Source organism: Chiloscyllium plagiosum, chromosome 18 (assembly GCF_004010195.1).
Source record: "Chiloscyllium plagiosum isolate BGI_BamShark_2017 chromosome 18, ASM401019v2, whole genome shotgun sequence".
NCBI lineage: Eukaryota > Metazoa > Chordata > Chondrichthyes > Orectolobiformes > Hemiscylliidae > Chiloscyllium > Chiloscyllium plagiosum.
This window is the reverse complement of record NC_057727.1, coordinates 38,945,387-38,960,412: the sequence shown is the minus strand read 5'-3', so window position 1 is coordinate 38,960,412 and position 15,026 is coordinate 38,945,387. Positions and strand designations below refer to the sequence as shown.

At 39.4% G+C, this 15,026-nt stretch overlaps 1 protein-coding gene across 8 annotated transcripts in view; it reads left to right on the top strand.

The window, feature by feature from the left end:
• The window catches only part of prickle2b (prickle homolog 2b), a 293,554-nt gene that overhangs the window by 134,789 nt on the left and 143,739 nt on the right, over positions 1–15,026 (top strand). The window contains exon 1 of one of the 8 annotated variants that reach the window (XM_043708276.1): positions 271–510. The exons of 6 other annotated variants lie outside the window; for them this stretch is intronic. The gene's annotated coding sequence lies outside the window, so the exon portion shown is untranslated. Of the gene's footprint in view, positions 1–270; positions 511–10,866; positions 11,031–15,026 lie in introns of those variants that run through there. One more of the 8 variants, XM_043708277.1, reaches the window with a different exon arrangement.

Genomic DNA, 15,026 nt, shown 5'->3' with positions numbered 1-15,026 from the left:
GAGAAACAATGATAATGGTGCTATTCCTTATTTTGGGAAACCATATAGCAAATATTATGAGGGATATTTGAGGTGTTCCTGATTGATTTATGCAGAGCAGGACCTCTTCCAGCAAAAGCTTCCCTTAAAGCTGAAGGAATCTAATTTTGTAATAACCCAGCTCTGGCTGGAGAAGTGGGTTTGGCTTAGACTGCTGACTTTTGCCAATAGGCTGGAGGTTAGCTGGGTGTATCGACAAACATGAGTCAGTCTGCGAGAGTTCCCTAACAAGTGACCTGACTGGCATTCTTTATTACACAGTCCTTGAATAGCTAAGCCACTGCAAATGGCAGTTCCACATTCAGTGTGAGAATGATTCTCCACCTCTCGCTGAGTACCCCACAGGGCCTCGTCAAGCAGTTTCTATTTAATGTAGAAGCCAGACTTCCCTTATTAAAAGGACATTGAAAACCTTTCTTTGTTTCTGCTATGGTGGTTAGTAGGTAGACACATAGACAATACTGGTTAAAGGTAAGTGTTTCAGTTTATTCAAAAAAATTTAGATCCTCTGTGTAAGAAACAACTGCATTGTTACCTCAAATGCTGAATTTCTCAGCTATAACACGGGGAGTTTTTTTGTTCTGAAATTATTTGATCCTAAGTTATGTGGTGTTTAGAATGTAAAATGGAAGTTATTTTTTAAAAATCCTTTTGATGCTTTTTAATGTTACTGCTTCTGCGTGCCTTTTGATACATAAATTACTGCTGCTATAGAGTTATATTGTGGCAATTTTAACATCACTTACAGTGCGTCTGTGTAACTAATTGGATCATGCCATGAAAGCTGATTGGCTTTTCATTAATTTTCAGAGTTATTGCAATATTGTATGTTAATTAGAAGTAGGTGCAGGCATCTAGTTTTTATATTCGTTTCTAAGTTGCTTAGAAAAAATGAACAGATTTGATATACAGATGTGTAGCGTTTAGACACTACTAACCTTTTTTCTTTTTTGGGTCAACATGGATCTCCAATGGGAAGCTGAATCTGTGGGTGTCTGAGATTTGTTTAAGCTTCTGAGCAGAGCTGTGTGTGTCAATTCAGCTGTTGGTAGGATTTAAGAGGAATGACAGAATGCAAATGGTGAACCTTCTGACATCTGGTTTTGCAGTGGGTTGAGGTTTTCTTAAGTCAGTTTCACAAAATATCATATCTATTCTGTTGCTAATGATCTTTTTAACTGTTCAATCTCTGCAATTTTCCACATTTTATAGTGACTGCTTCATGGGTGGTGTCAGCAGGGTCAAACTTTCGAAAGCTAACTCTGAAAAAGGCAAGACCATTAGCACCAAATTGACATTTTTACTTTTTCTGTTAACTGAACTAATTAAAGTGCTTTAATGCTAACATTAGCTGAGATTACTTGGATTTAATTTTTTTTTGCAAAAAACAAAGTTGTCTGCTTGTGAATAGAGATTTTCTGTCTGTCTAATAGAGTTTGGTGATGTATTAATGGACTATTGTATTTTGTATATATAGCTAGTGAATGCTAGTACAGTAATAGATTTGCTGTGTAATGCTTACATAAATGCTTTACATTTCATAAACCTGAACAGGAGTTCTAAATTGGCCGTGGTTCACATTCACAGAATAGGTTGTTAGTCAATATATCTGAAGAATTTTTCATATAAGCAACCAGGATATTGACATGTTGCTTCTGAATTACTTTGTTTTTATTGTTTGGTGGATAAAGTTTCAGTTTAGAAATCGATCACTACTAAAAATCTGTTAATTATCTTATTTTATAGTTTTCATTTATTCAAGGTTAGCATTCAGGGCTGCATTGCCATGATTTTAAGTTGTTCAAGAAGTCAGTATCATCAGGCTTGATTATGTCATCCAACTAGTAAACGGAACCAACAAAAACAAAGTAAGGCAGTTACATTAATGGAAACGAATAATCATATTTATAGTGGATTTAATTAATAAGAATATTTCTGCAGCATAATTTGTTTTACCTTCAAATAGTATTTGTTAAATGTCTGAACTCACCCGAATCCTGTGACTTCAGAAATGTAATAATACTTCAGGTCTCTACAGTAACTTATTTGTAGATCTGAATTGTTTGATGCTTCTCAGTGATTGAAATTGATAGTGGTTTAAAATGCTTTTACATCCAGTGAAAGATGAAATATTTTTAGTTTATGCTGTGTTCCTTTTAATAGTGCACAACATTTTTACAATACTCAATTGCTAATAAGTAGCGGGCATGACTTAAGGCTAGTGTTCTGGTTTTCTGACTGTGGGCTTAGAAGGCACTTGTCTTTGAAGTATGCAAGCGAGAACAGACTGTAGGACTCCTGAGACAATTAACTACAATTTAGATAATTCTAATTTCATCTTGACAGTCCGTATTTTTGTGTTTTTTATTAATTATTTCCTTTATAAATTTAGTTTACATTAATTTAAGGACAGCATGACTTTAGAGATTGTTGTAAATTATTCTATTTCTGTACACTTAAGTAATCTGCAGTCGAAAGGGTTTATTTTGTTAAGTAATTTGTTCTGGAATGTTTCACACCATAAATGGATATTAACATTAAAGGAGCATGACAACTACTAAAAGAAATGTTTACTGTAAGAAATAAGGCTTATTTTTCTGTTTTATGAAGCACTGCAGATCTGCTTTTCAGCTTGTAAACATATTCATTAATTAATAATTAATTGCTTCGCTAAAATCATTATCAATGTTTACATTAAAATGAGGGTGATAATATCTGAAAGACGATTGCTGCTAAGTATTGTAGTGCGTCAAGGAATGTCTTTCAAGCTGCTGTTGCTGCCTGATTTTGCTGACTGGTGAACTAAGTTGGATAATTTTGTGTTTTGCTTGTTATTTTCATTTAACTATTACCAACAGCAGTTGCTTCAAGGAATGTGTTTTGATTTGTTTATGCTCCTTTTCAACTAGCTGTAATGAAAAAAATCCCAATTTCTTACTCTCATTTCCAAGTTTTAGTTAAATACCATGATCACAAAAGCACAAGTAAGGAAAAGGAAGAATAATTCTATTGAGTTTATTTTTGGAAAGAAAATGCTCATGTCATCTCTATAATCAAATTATTGTTTATATATTTAGTACAACAGGATCTTGATCAGATGGGCCAATGGAGCTGGGGAGTAGCAAATGGGGTTTAATATAAAACATGAGGTGCTGCATTTTGGAAAGGCAAATCAGAGCAGGACTTATACACTTAACGGTAAGGTCCTGGGATGTGTTGCTGGACAAAGCAACCCTGGAGTGCAGGTTCATAGTTCCTTGAAATTGGAGTCACAAGTAGGTAGGATAGTGAAGAAGGCATTTGGTATGCTTTCCTTCATTGGATAGAGTACTGAGTATAGGAGTTGGGAGGTCATGTTGCGACTGTACAGGACATTGGTTAGGCCACTTTTGAAATACTGCGTGCTGTTCTGATCCTCACGCAATTGGAGGATGTTGTGAAACTTGAAAGGATTCAAAAAAGAATTACAATGAATTTGTCAGGGTTGGAGGATTTGAGCTACAGGGAGAGGCTGAATAGGCTAGGGCTGTTTGCCCTGGAATGTCGGAGGCTGAGGCATGACCTTGTACAGGCTTATGAAATCATGAGGGCCCTGGATAGGGTAAATAAACAAGGTCTTTTCCCTGAGTTGGAGAGTCCAGACGAGAGGGCATAGATTTAGGGTGAGAGAGAAAAGGTTTAAAAGGGGCAACTTTCTTACACAGAGGGTGGTGCTTGTATGGAATGAGCTGCCAGAGGAAGTGGTTGAGGTTGGCATAATTATAATATTTAACAGGCATCTGGATGGGTATATGAATAGGAAGGGTTGAGAGGGATATGAGCCAAGTGCTGACAAATGAGATTAGATTGGGTTAGGGTATCTGGTCGGCATGGACGAGTTGAACTGAAGGGTCTGTTTCTGTGCTGTTCATCTCTGACTCTCTGGCATTTTAATATTGATAGATTTAACAACAGTATAAAATCTGGCTTATGTACAAGATGTTTTGCTTACAAAATTCTAGAAATTTACTCCTTTGAAATAATGGTGCTGATATTCTCAGTGAGGATGTTGGAGAGCATAAAACCAGGAAGAGACTTGGGGAAGCTGTGGGAACCCTGCATGCTTCAGGACTCCAGTATTGAGTTCAATAATTTTGTGGCCTGAACAACACCTCTCATATCTTTACTCCAACCCCTGCACACCAGGCTTTGTCCTTGCATGGCTGCTTCCACAATCTACCTATTGTAAGCTACTAATAGTCCCCACTAACAGCTATGATTCCCCTCAGCTGATTTTTACCAATTCCTTTGCCTGCCCAACTATTTTTCTCTCTCTCTCTGGGGTCCAACTCCACCTATCATTCACCATCCTCCCCCGACTCAGGTATTCAGCATATATGCCAACTTTTTCCTAGCTACAATCAGTTCTGATGAAGGGTCACTGGACCCGAAGCATTAACTCTGCTTTTTCTCCACACTTCCTCCCAGATCTGCTGAGTTTGATATTTAGGTAGATTGGATTTGGTGCAAATCAACAATGACTAACAAGAAATTAAGGCTTGGGTGGTGAGGAGAGGTTAGGCAAGGTCATTGAATGAGGAGAGGATGGAATCAATCAAGGCTATATTTAGCAAAAGGGAGGCATAGATTTTTTTTGGTTAGCTGTTCCTATGGCCCTCAAGCTGATGTGTAAATTTGTATATTGTGTTTTGTGGGGCTTAATCAAATAGGACATCCAATTGCACTGTTAAAGGCTAATTAGAATGTGATAATGACAGATATCCCACTTTTCTAAGACAAGACCTGCTCAATTTCTTTTTCTAATTTTGAACCTCTTGCTGTCCCGGGAACCCATCGTGAATAAACTTATTTATGGGTTTATGTGTCTGTGATTTGATGATGATATATATCCTGTTGTCTTCAAGAACTATCCATTCCCTCATAAGACCAAGATCATGTCATTAAAAGAACTTATCTGTTGGTCCATTTTAGGAATTGCAGCAACTATACCTATTTCTATGCATTTTACACTTGGCATCACAAGGTAATCATATCTGTACAAGAATCTACTCTGTAATTCTGTGACCCAGACTTGTAAGCCCATGTTTTGTGTTTCATGAGTTGGATCTCAGAGCAAGAAATTCTTAAGATGTAGTCACCTGAAAGAACTGCAATTGATTGCGCTTTTGTTCAGTAAAAGTATTTATCTTTAATTGACAGATATATGTAGTACCAAAGCGAAGTGAGGAAATAAATATTACTGAACCACAAGTACACAGTATGCACACTGATCTTCATAGACATAGTATTTGTTACAAGTCTTGTACACTTATCTGATTTTTGCCCTTTGTTACATCACTGCCATTGACGGACTGTCAGCACCAGACCCATCTTTCACCAGAGAACTACACACAAATGCAATGGTATCTATAGTGAAAACATAAACCACTTGGTTTTCCAAGACCTGCATCACAATCCAATGACCATGATTGAAAGTAATTACTTGACTGCTAGAAATGCTTTAACAGGCATTTAAGAAGTACCATAGCCATAAAATTGCAGCTAAAAGCTTGATTTTGAAATAATACAGGTCAAATGCCAAGTGTAGAATACCCAGTTAAATCTTTTTCTATACTCCTGGAAAGGGGCATCACTGGATGGGCCAGTATTTATTGCTCATCCTTGTTGCCCTTGAGAAGGTGTCAGTAAGCTGCCTTCTTATACCACAGCAGTCTGTGTGTTCTAGGTAGACCCACAATGCCGTTAGAGTGGAAATTCCAGGTTCAGACTCAGCAGCACTGAAGGAAAATAACATATTTTCAAGTCGGGATAGTGAATGCCTTGGAGGGGAACTTGCAGCTGGTGGTGTGCCCACCTATTTAGTGCCCTTGTCCTTCTAGGTGGAACTGGGTTTGGAAAGTGCTGACTAAGGAGTCTTGGTGAATTTCTACAGTGCATCTTGTAGATAATACACACTGCTGCCGCTGACCGACAGTGGTGGAGGGAGTGGATGCTTGCAGATGTGGTTCCAATGTGGCTGCTTTATCCTGAATGGAGTCAAGCTCATTGAGTGTTGGTGGAGCTGCATCAAGCAAAGTAAATGGTCAAGTGAGATTTTGAACATGGACTGCGTTAGAATCTCAGTATTTACACAGTAGCACTGAATGTTGTGCGATCATCAGCAAACAGCCAACATCCTCTCTTCTGGCCTTAAAATGGGGGTAAGGTAAGGTCTTTGATGAAGGAGGTGAAGATGGTTGTGTCTAGGACACTACCCTGTGGAACTCTTGCAGAAATGTCCTGCAGCTGAGATGACTGACCTTCAACACCACAATCATCATCCTTTGTGCCAGGTATGACTCCAACTAGTGGAGAGATCCCCCAGCACCGCAAAAAGAAATCCCATTGCTAAGAAATCCTCAAATGCAACTTGATGTCAAGAGCAGTCACTCTCACCTCACTTCTTGAATTTAGCTCTTTTTTCCATATTTGAACCAATGCTGTAATGAGGCCAGGAGCTGAGTAGTAAATCAAACTGGGCATCAATCAGCCAATCATTACTAAGTAACTGCTGCTTCATGTCGGTTAGGAGAAAGTGAGGACTGGTGATGCTGGAGATCAGAGCTTAAAAATGTGTTGCTGGAAAAGTGCAGTAGGTCAGGTAGCATCAAAGGAACAGGAGAATCGACGTTTCGGGCATAAGCCCTTCTTCAGGAATGAGGAGGGTGTGCCAAGCAGGCTAAGATAAAAGGCAGGGAGGAGGGACTTGGGGGAGGGGCGCTGGGAACACGATAGGTGGAAGGAGGTTAAGGTGAGGGTGATAGGCCGGAGAGGGGGTGGGGGCGGAGAGGTCGAGAAGAAGATTGCAGGTCAAGAAGGCGGTGCTGAGTCTGAGGGTTGGGACTGAGAAAAGGTGGGGGGAGGGGAAATGAGAAAGCTGGAGAAATCTGCATTCATCCCTTGTGTTTGGAGGGTCCTAGGTGGAAGATGAGGCGCTCTTCCTCCAGGCGTCGTGTTGCCATAGTCTGGCGATGGAGGAGGCCAAGGACCTGCATGTCCTTGGCAGAGTGGGAGGGGGAGTTAAAGTGTTCAGTCATGGGGCGGTTGGGTTGGTTTCAGCCAAAGGGTGGTTGGGTTTGTTTCAGCCACGGGGCTGAACACTTTAACTCCCCCTCCCACTCCGCCAAGGACATGCAGGTCCTTGGCCTCCTCCATCGCCAGACTATGGCAACACGACGCCTGGAGGAAGAGCGCCTCATCTTCCGCCTAGGACCCTCCAAACACAAGGGATGAATGCAGATTTCTCCAGCTTTCTCATTTCCCCTCCCCCCACCTTTTCTCAGTCCCAACCGTCAGACTCAGCACTGCCTTCTTAACCTGCAAACTTCTTCCCGACCCCTCCGCCCCCACCCCCTCTCCGGCCTATTACCCTTACCTTAACCTCCATCCACCTATCATATTCCCAATGCCCCTCCCCCAAGTCCCTCCTCCCTACCTTTTATCTTAGCCTGCTTGGCACACACCCTCCTCATTCCTAAAGAAGGGCTTATGCCCGAAACGTTGATTCTCCTGTTCCTTTGATGCTGCCTGACCTGCACTTTTCCAGCAACACATTTTTAAGCTTCATGTCAGTGTTGGTGATGCTTTCCATCTTTTTACTGATTCTGGAGAATAGACTGATGGAGTGGTAAATCGTCAGATTGGATTTGTCCTGCTTTATCTGTACAGGACATATCTGGACAGTTTTCCACATTATTGGGGAAGTGCCAATGTTGTCATTGTGCTGGAATAGCTCGGCTGGTGGTGTTGCAAGTTCAGGAACATATATCTTCTGCATTACTGCCAGAATATTGTCAGGGCTCACAGGTATTGTAAGGTCCACTGCTTGCAACCATTTCTTAACATGATGTGGAGTGAATTGAACTGACTAAAGGCTGCCATCTGCAGTGCTGGGGACCTCTGGAGGAGGCTGAATGGATCATCCAATTAGCACACCTGGCTGAAGTTTGTTGCAGGTGCTTAAGCCTTATCTTTTGCACTGATATGTTATTGAGATTGGGAAGTCTCCTCTTCCACTGAGTCATTTCATTGTCCAGTACCATTCATGATTGGTTGTGGCAGGACTGCAGAGCTTGCGAAATTGTTTAACTGTATGACTGGCTGTTTTTGCGGTTTGGCATGCAGGCAGACCCGTTTTAGTACCTTAACCAGGTTGACATTTCATTTTTAGATATACATGGTGCTGCACCTGGGCCCTGCTAGTCTTCATTGAACCAGGGTGGATACCTTAGCTTGGTCGAGTGTGGGATATGCTGTGCCATGAGGTTGCAAATTGTGTTGGAGTATAATTCTGCTCCAGTTGATAGCCCGTTAGGGGTTACCCAGTCTTAGGTTGCTAGATCTGATCAGAGTCTGTCCCGTTTAGCACAGTGATAATGTCATGCAACACAATGCAAGTTACTCACCATGTGAAAGTGAAACTTTATATCCTTAGTACAAATTCATAATATGAGCAATGGAGGTTGCTTTGATACTCCCTCTTAGGAATTTTAAGCAACCTGTTTCCTGATCTCCCAGGCATCTTGCCACCATTTTCAAAAACCTTTAGTTTCATGAGTTATTTGTGAATCTGATATGAATTTCCAAATTCATGACGTTAGCAACAAGCTTTAATATCTTTTCACATTTAGCTTAGCTGTCATATAAAAGGAGAAGCGTTCTTACACTTCAGCTCTGTACAGCAAACGATAATTACAGTGCTAGTGCTCTGAATGCGCCTGAATGTGGCAGAAGAGTACTTATGTGCAATTCATGGGGAAATAATTGCTGGTATGCTGACTGATGACGTGGCAACTGTGGAAATCTGATTTTCATTTCACACAGAGATACACACCTATCACTGCCCATTTTGGAATGTAACTGTTCAAACTTTCTGGAAGATATCAGAATGTCAATTACAGTGCAAACTGCAATAACTTTTTTTCAATGAGTTATAATGCTTGTTCAGATAAAATTTTGGTTGACGATTTAGAGAATAGATTTTGTTTTCAGGAACTTGCAGTATTCATTTCTGGCTGATGTGAAATTTGTTTTTTTACTGTGTTTTGGCTCATATTTTAAAGACTTTTTATTTAACGACCTAATTTATTTTGAGTCTTTAATTCATAGCACGCAACACAACTAGGAAAGGTTTATGCGAAAGAGAGAAATAGTGATAGAAAAGTAAACAAGCTTGCAGGCGTTTGTGATTCTACAATTCTGTCAAAAATACCTTTTAGGGATTATGATGCAGACCTGGCTCCTCAGTTTAAATGTCATAATCTTTATTTTAGAAAAATACATTGTAATTGCTGTCATCCAGATATCTGTAACAAACTGTAAAATTATTTTCTTCAAAAGCTTTGTATGTATATTGACTGCTAAAGTTTTATTTGGATCAGTTTAAAATGGACAACCTTGAAGAAATAGAATTGCTTTTATTGTTTTTGCATAATTTCTGTGGTTAAACAATGGCCAATTTGTTTGGAGGTCAGAGAAACTGCATGGACCTGACTGGCTTCATTATAAATATGAAACAGTAAAAATTATAAACTTCCAAAAGTTTAATTTTCCAAGTCTGTCAAATGCAGACAAAAACTGAATTCATTAAATGTTGTTTACATAGCAGCAATAGCCATTGAAATGTCATTTCATAACTACATTTTAAAATATTATTGTTCAATCATGATAACAGCTATGAAGGAACCTTTTGTAAGAGAATCTTACAAACAATAAAAGCTCTTTAGCACAATGCATAATATGGCAGTTAAATATACAGTTCTTTGTCTGATTATTTTTATACTGCTTGTGTTTATGAATTCTGTAAAAGAATGAACAAACTGCCTTTTTTTTGTCAATCACATTAATATTTGTACATTATATGGTAAAATATTCGTATATTTGTGTGAAGTAACTTTTTTGGCTTCCTTTTAAATGAAACCTATCGATTTGAATTGCTTTGGCAAGTTTAACCAACAGACAACTATGATCCATGATGTCTGGTCAATGTTGAGCTGGTGATCTCACTAGGGTCAGCAGGGGGTTGCTAAAATTGGCCACAACGCTGTTGAATTAGGGAAGGGAACATTAGCCACAGTTTCTGTTCTTTATAACTATCTGGCAACCCTGCTGGAGATGTGTGTGTGTGTGTGGGCGTGTTAGGTTCTTACAACATTCGGCTTAGCTGTGCTATTCCTTGCAACCAGATAGCCTGTGGTAACTGTCAAATCTCTCACATGCGTGACGATTATTTAGCTGAGGTGGGGGAGATTGTTTAGTGTCCGTGGAAAAGAGGGGAGGAAATTGTCTGACTGGAGGAGACAAAAATTCCCAGAAACGCTTCATTAATTTGATTCTACTGTAATATACATTGCAAAATCTTAACAAAAAAAATTTATTTATACCAAATTTGGAATCATTTTCATCAAAATAATTGATATTTTGATAAAATGTACAAATTTATGTATTAATTTTTTTTCCCATGTTCCCATCAAATGTCAGATTTTGTCAAGCAGTCTTTTAAATGCCTAGAAAAAATTGCTTTCTGGTTTTGTAAGAATCACAGCACAGCAATTAGCAAGTCTGCCTTTCACACATAAGGCAAGTCTGATGGTATGTTAATAGGCTTGTGGGGAGCCTGCTGAAAGGAAAATAGAGCCACAGATGCAAACCAGAATGTTCCAAATCATTCTTAAATATATTTGGTGCAAAGGACTGCATCATTGATGATGCAGGCTTTCTGAGATCCAAGCAAATGTTATGCAAATATTTAAAGCTAGCACAGCTAGAATAAAAATGAGTACTACTAATGTAATGGAATGCATTTCTTCTTCTTCATTTATATTGCATTTAAGCTTTGATAAAGCTAAATTTGCAAGAATCTGCATGCTTATGGATGTACTTAGATTATCATTTCCAAATGGTTGTATTCAGCCCACAGAAATGAAGAAAAATCAAAAGATCTTCTGAGTACTGTAAGTGATTTAGTCATTTCAGCATCATTTTTTGTCTTGTAATCCTGCATTTATTTTAGTCTTCGTTAGTTACAAATTTTCTCTTTCCTATTGCTGTGCTTTCATTGTTCTATTTCGCACTCTGATTAATATCAGCTCCAAGTGTTCAATTGTTTTTTGTCTTTCATAATGAAGCAATTGTGTCTATATCAATGATGTTAGTTGAAATATTTTCTGATTTAGAGTTAACTGCATTTAGATTGTAGTTACCTTGTTTTATTTTAAATTTTATTTTAATATTTCAACTAAATCAATGTTTAGTTTTTCAGTCAATCTCTTTAAACATATTTGATGTATCCATGGGAATGTTTATTTTTTGCATTTGAATTAGAAACTGAAAATAAATCATGTGCCATTGTATTCTGGTTATTTGTGCACGTAATGGAGACTTTTTAAAAAAAAACCATAAGACAGAATGTATCAAGAAAATTACTTTGCTCTTGCACAGAATTTTCAGAGGTATTGAAATATTATGATTACAATATAGTGAAATCACCACCTTGCTGTCATGATGACAACTACGTTGTTCACAACATAGTTTAACTGCATAAACAATTTCCACATATGGACATTGTTACTTTATAGATAGTTACTTTACTAATTGATATTATGTGGAACATGAATTGTGATGAATTGTAAAAACAATTGAATCTTAAATTTTTTGTATAATATATCCTTTGTATAATAACTCATTTGATTTATGATGTAATATATTATGTTGCATACCAGTTAACTTTTCAATATGCACTTTCTTGTTATATGGCAAATGAACACTTCAGCAGCACAATGTTTTATGAATGTACAAGTATTCCGGAAGTATTAAAGTAATGGAATGACCTTGACAGGACTTTGCTGAGAGTAGTGCCAGGATGTTTATGGTATCACTTAAAAAGGCTTACTGGAATGCTCAACAGTGTTCTCACTGATGGGAGGGAATATGAAGCAGTCACGTACTATTTATTAACTGCCAGAATTCAATGCTTCTCGTGTCCCTCACTCAATTTTATAATTGGCCAAAATGAAGTTCTGTAGGCAATGGATAAATCTGGCTAATAAAGTGACTTAATTTGTGTTATGTTATGAATAGTTTGTCAGTATACCTTTAAGAGACAGGATTATGATATCATCACTGTGGAATAGCATGTGGCCTGAGGCTGTAAGGTCTCATTCTCCATCTTACCTTGAATCATTTGAAGCATGATACAATATTGAAAGCATGCTCCCCTGTTGTAATCTAATAGCATAATATTAGCCCAGAAACATACATACTTTTTATGACACAGGAAATAGTGTAAACATTGCAATATTAGGAGGCAAACTCATACAGTGTAGTGGCCTGAATTTAAATTGAAATCAGTTTCTTAGCATTTAAACCTGTGATTTACTATGGAACAGTATTACAATCTAAGTAGTTCTATATCATTTAACAATTTCACAAAAAATACAAATAAAGATTGAATACATTATGGAGAAACTTTTTGTTATGTGTTAAATATGGAGTAATTGTGAATTATCGTAAACCATGTCGAATTAACCTTTTAAAGCAGTGTATTCGCCTTTCTATTCTCCTGCAAACTTGATGTGCCCTAGTTCAGGAAAATTCAATCTGTTTGTGCTATACTGGTGTATATTTCAAACTAGCTGCACATTTTGTATAGTCCTGTTTTACAGCTATATTTTAAATGACTTAATAACTTTTCCATCAAGAACAAATATTGTTTGCAAAAGTTAAATTTTAAAGTAGGAAATAAATACTGAAAATTCTGCAAATATTTGTGACTCATGTAGCATCTATTCAGAGTAACAGTTAACATTTCGGGATGATGGCCTTCATTGGAATGGGAAAATATTAGAGATGTGAATGATCTTAGCTAAAAGGGAGTGTCTCAGACAGTTGGAAAGCATTAGACATTAAATTGGACATGAGATAACAGAGCATGAAGAAAGAACATAACAGATTAAGATGTAAAAAATCATTACAGAGGACCTTCAATCATGTTCTTTTAAGAACCCCAAATTTCCCCATTTCTATTTGATGGTCATCAGAAGGTCATCAACCTGCAAAAACAAGTGCATGTCCATAAATGTGTTGCTTTTTCACATCACTACTTGTCTTTGACATCATAGTAACTGCAGATATAAGAACCAAGCTATAAGGTGACCATCCTTATCATCGCCCCATCTTACCACTCTGTCACAGGGAGTTCACTTTTTCCCTAATGCTCAATGTAGCCGAATTCAACATGGGTTGAAAAGTGTGGCACTAAAGAAGCACAGCAGGTCAGGCAGCATCTGAAAAGCAGGAGAGTTGGCATTTTGGGCATAAGCCCTTCATCAGGAATGTGGAGGGGGAAGAGGGCTGAGAGATAAATGGGTGGGTGGGGCTGGGGCAGGAGCCTAGGGGAAAGTAGCTGGGAAGGCGATAGGTGGGTGCATGTGTGGTGTAATTGTGATAGGTTGATGGGAAGGGTGGAGCAGATAGGTGGGAAGGAAGACGGACAGGTAGGACAAATCAAGAGGGTGGTGCCGAATTGAAGGGTTGGATCTGGGATGAGGTGAGGGGAGAGGAGATTTGGAAACTGGTGAAATCGATATTGATGCTGTGTGGTTGAAGGGTCCCAAGGCAGAAGATGAGGCGTTCTTCCTCGAGATGTCAGGTGACTTGGCTTTGGCGGTGGAGTACGCCCAGGACTTGCATGCCCTTTGGGGAATGGGAGGGGAGTTGAAGTGGTCAGCCACAGGGCAGTGGGGTTGTTTGGTGTAAGTGTCCCACAGAAGTTCCCTGAAATGCTCAGCAAGTTGGCGTCCTGTCTCCCCCATGTAGAGATGACCATATCAAAAGCATCAGAGAGATAGGACAACAAGTTGTGGAGCGTTTCAGGAAACATCTCTGGAACACATGCATCAAACAACCCCACAGCCATGTGGCCGACCACTTCAACTCCCCGAAGGACCGGTCTCCAAATCCAAGTCACCTGACAACTAGAGGAAGAATGCCTCATCTTCCGTCTTGGGGCACTTCAACCACATGGCATCAACATTGAATTTACCAGTTTCCAAACCCCCCCTCACCCGGCTACCTTCTCCCCAGCTTCACCGCCCCGCCCCACCTTTACCTCTCAGCCCCTGCCACCTCCACATTCCAGATGAACAGCTTCTGCCCGAAACATCGACTTTCCTGCTCCTTGGATGCTACCTGACTGCTGTGCTTTTCCAGCACCATATTTTTCTCCTGCATCTGCAGTCCTCACTTTCTCCTAATTCAACATGGGACATCATAGAACATAGAACAATACAGCACAGGACAGGCCCTTCGGCCCACGATGTTGTGCCAAACATTTGTCCTAGCTTAAGCAGATATGGAAATGTGTTGCTGGAAAAGCGCAGCAGGTCAGGCAGCATCTAGGGAACAGGAGAATCGACGTTTCGGGCATTAGCCCTTCTCCTAGCTTAAGCACCCATCCATGTGCCTATCCAATTGCCATTCAATACACAGTCGCCAATGATTCTGACTCTGCCACTCCCACAGGCAGCGCATTCCATGCCCCCACCACTCTCTGGGTAAAGAACCTACCCCTGACATCCCCCCTATACCTTCCACCCTTCACCTTAAATTTATGTCCCCTTGTAACACTCTGTTGTACCCGGGGAAAAAGTTTCTGACTGTCTACTCTATCTATTCCTCTGATCATCTTATAAACCTCTATCAAGTCACCCCTCATCCTTCGCCGTTCCAATGAGAAAAGGCCTAGAACTCTCAACCTATCCTCGTACGACTTCCTCTCCATTCCAGGCAACATCCTGGTAAATCTTCTCTGCAACCTCTCCAAAGCTCCCACATCTTTCCTAAAGTGAAGCGACCAGAACTGCACACAGTACTCCAAATGTAGCCGAACCAAAGTCCTGCACAGTTGCAACATCACTTCACGACTCTTGAATTCAAGCCCTCTGCTAATG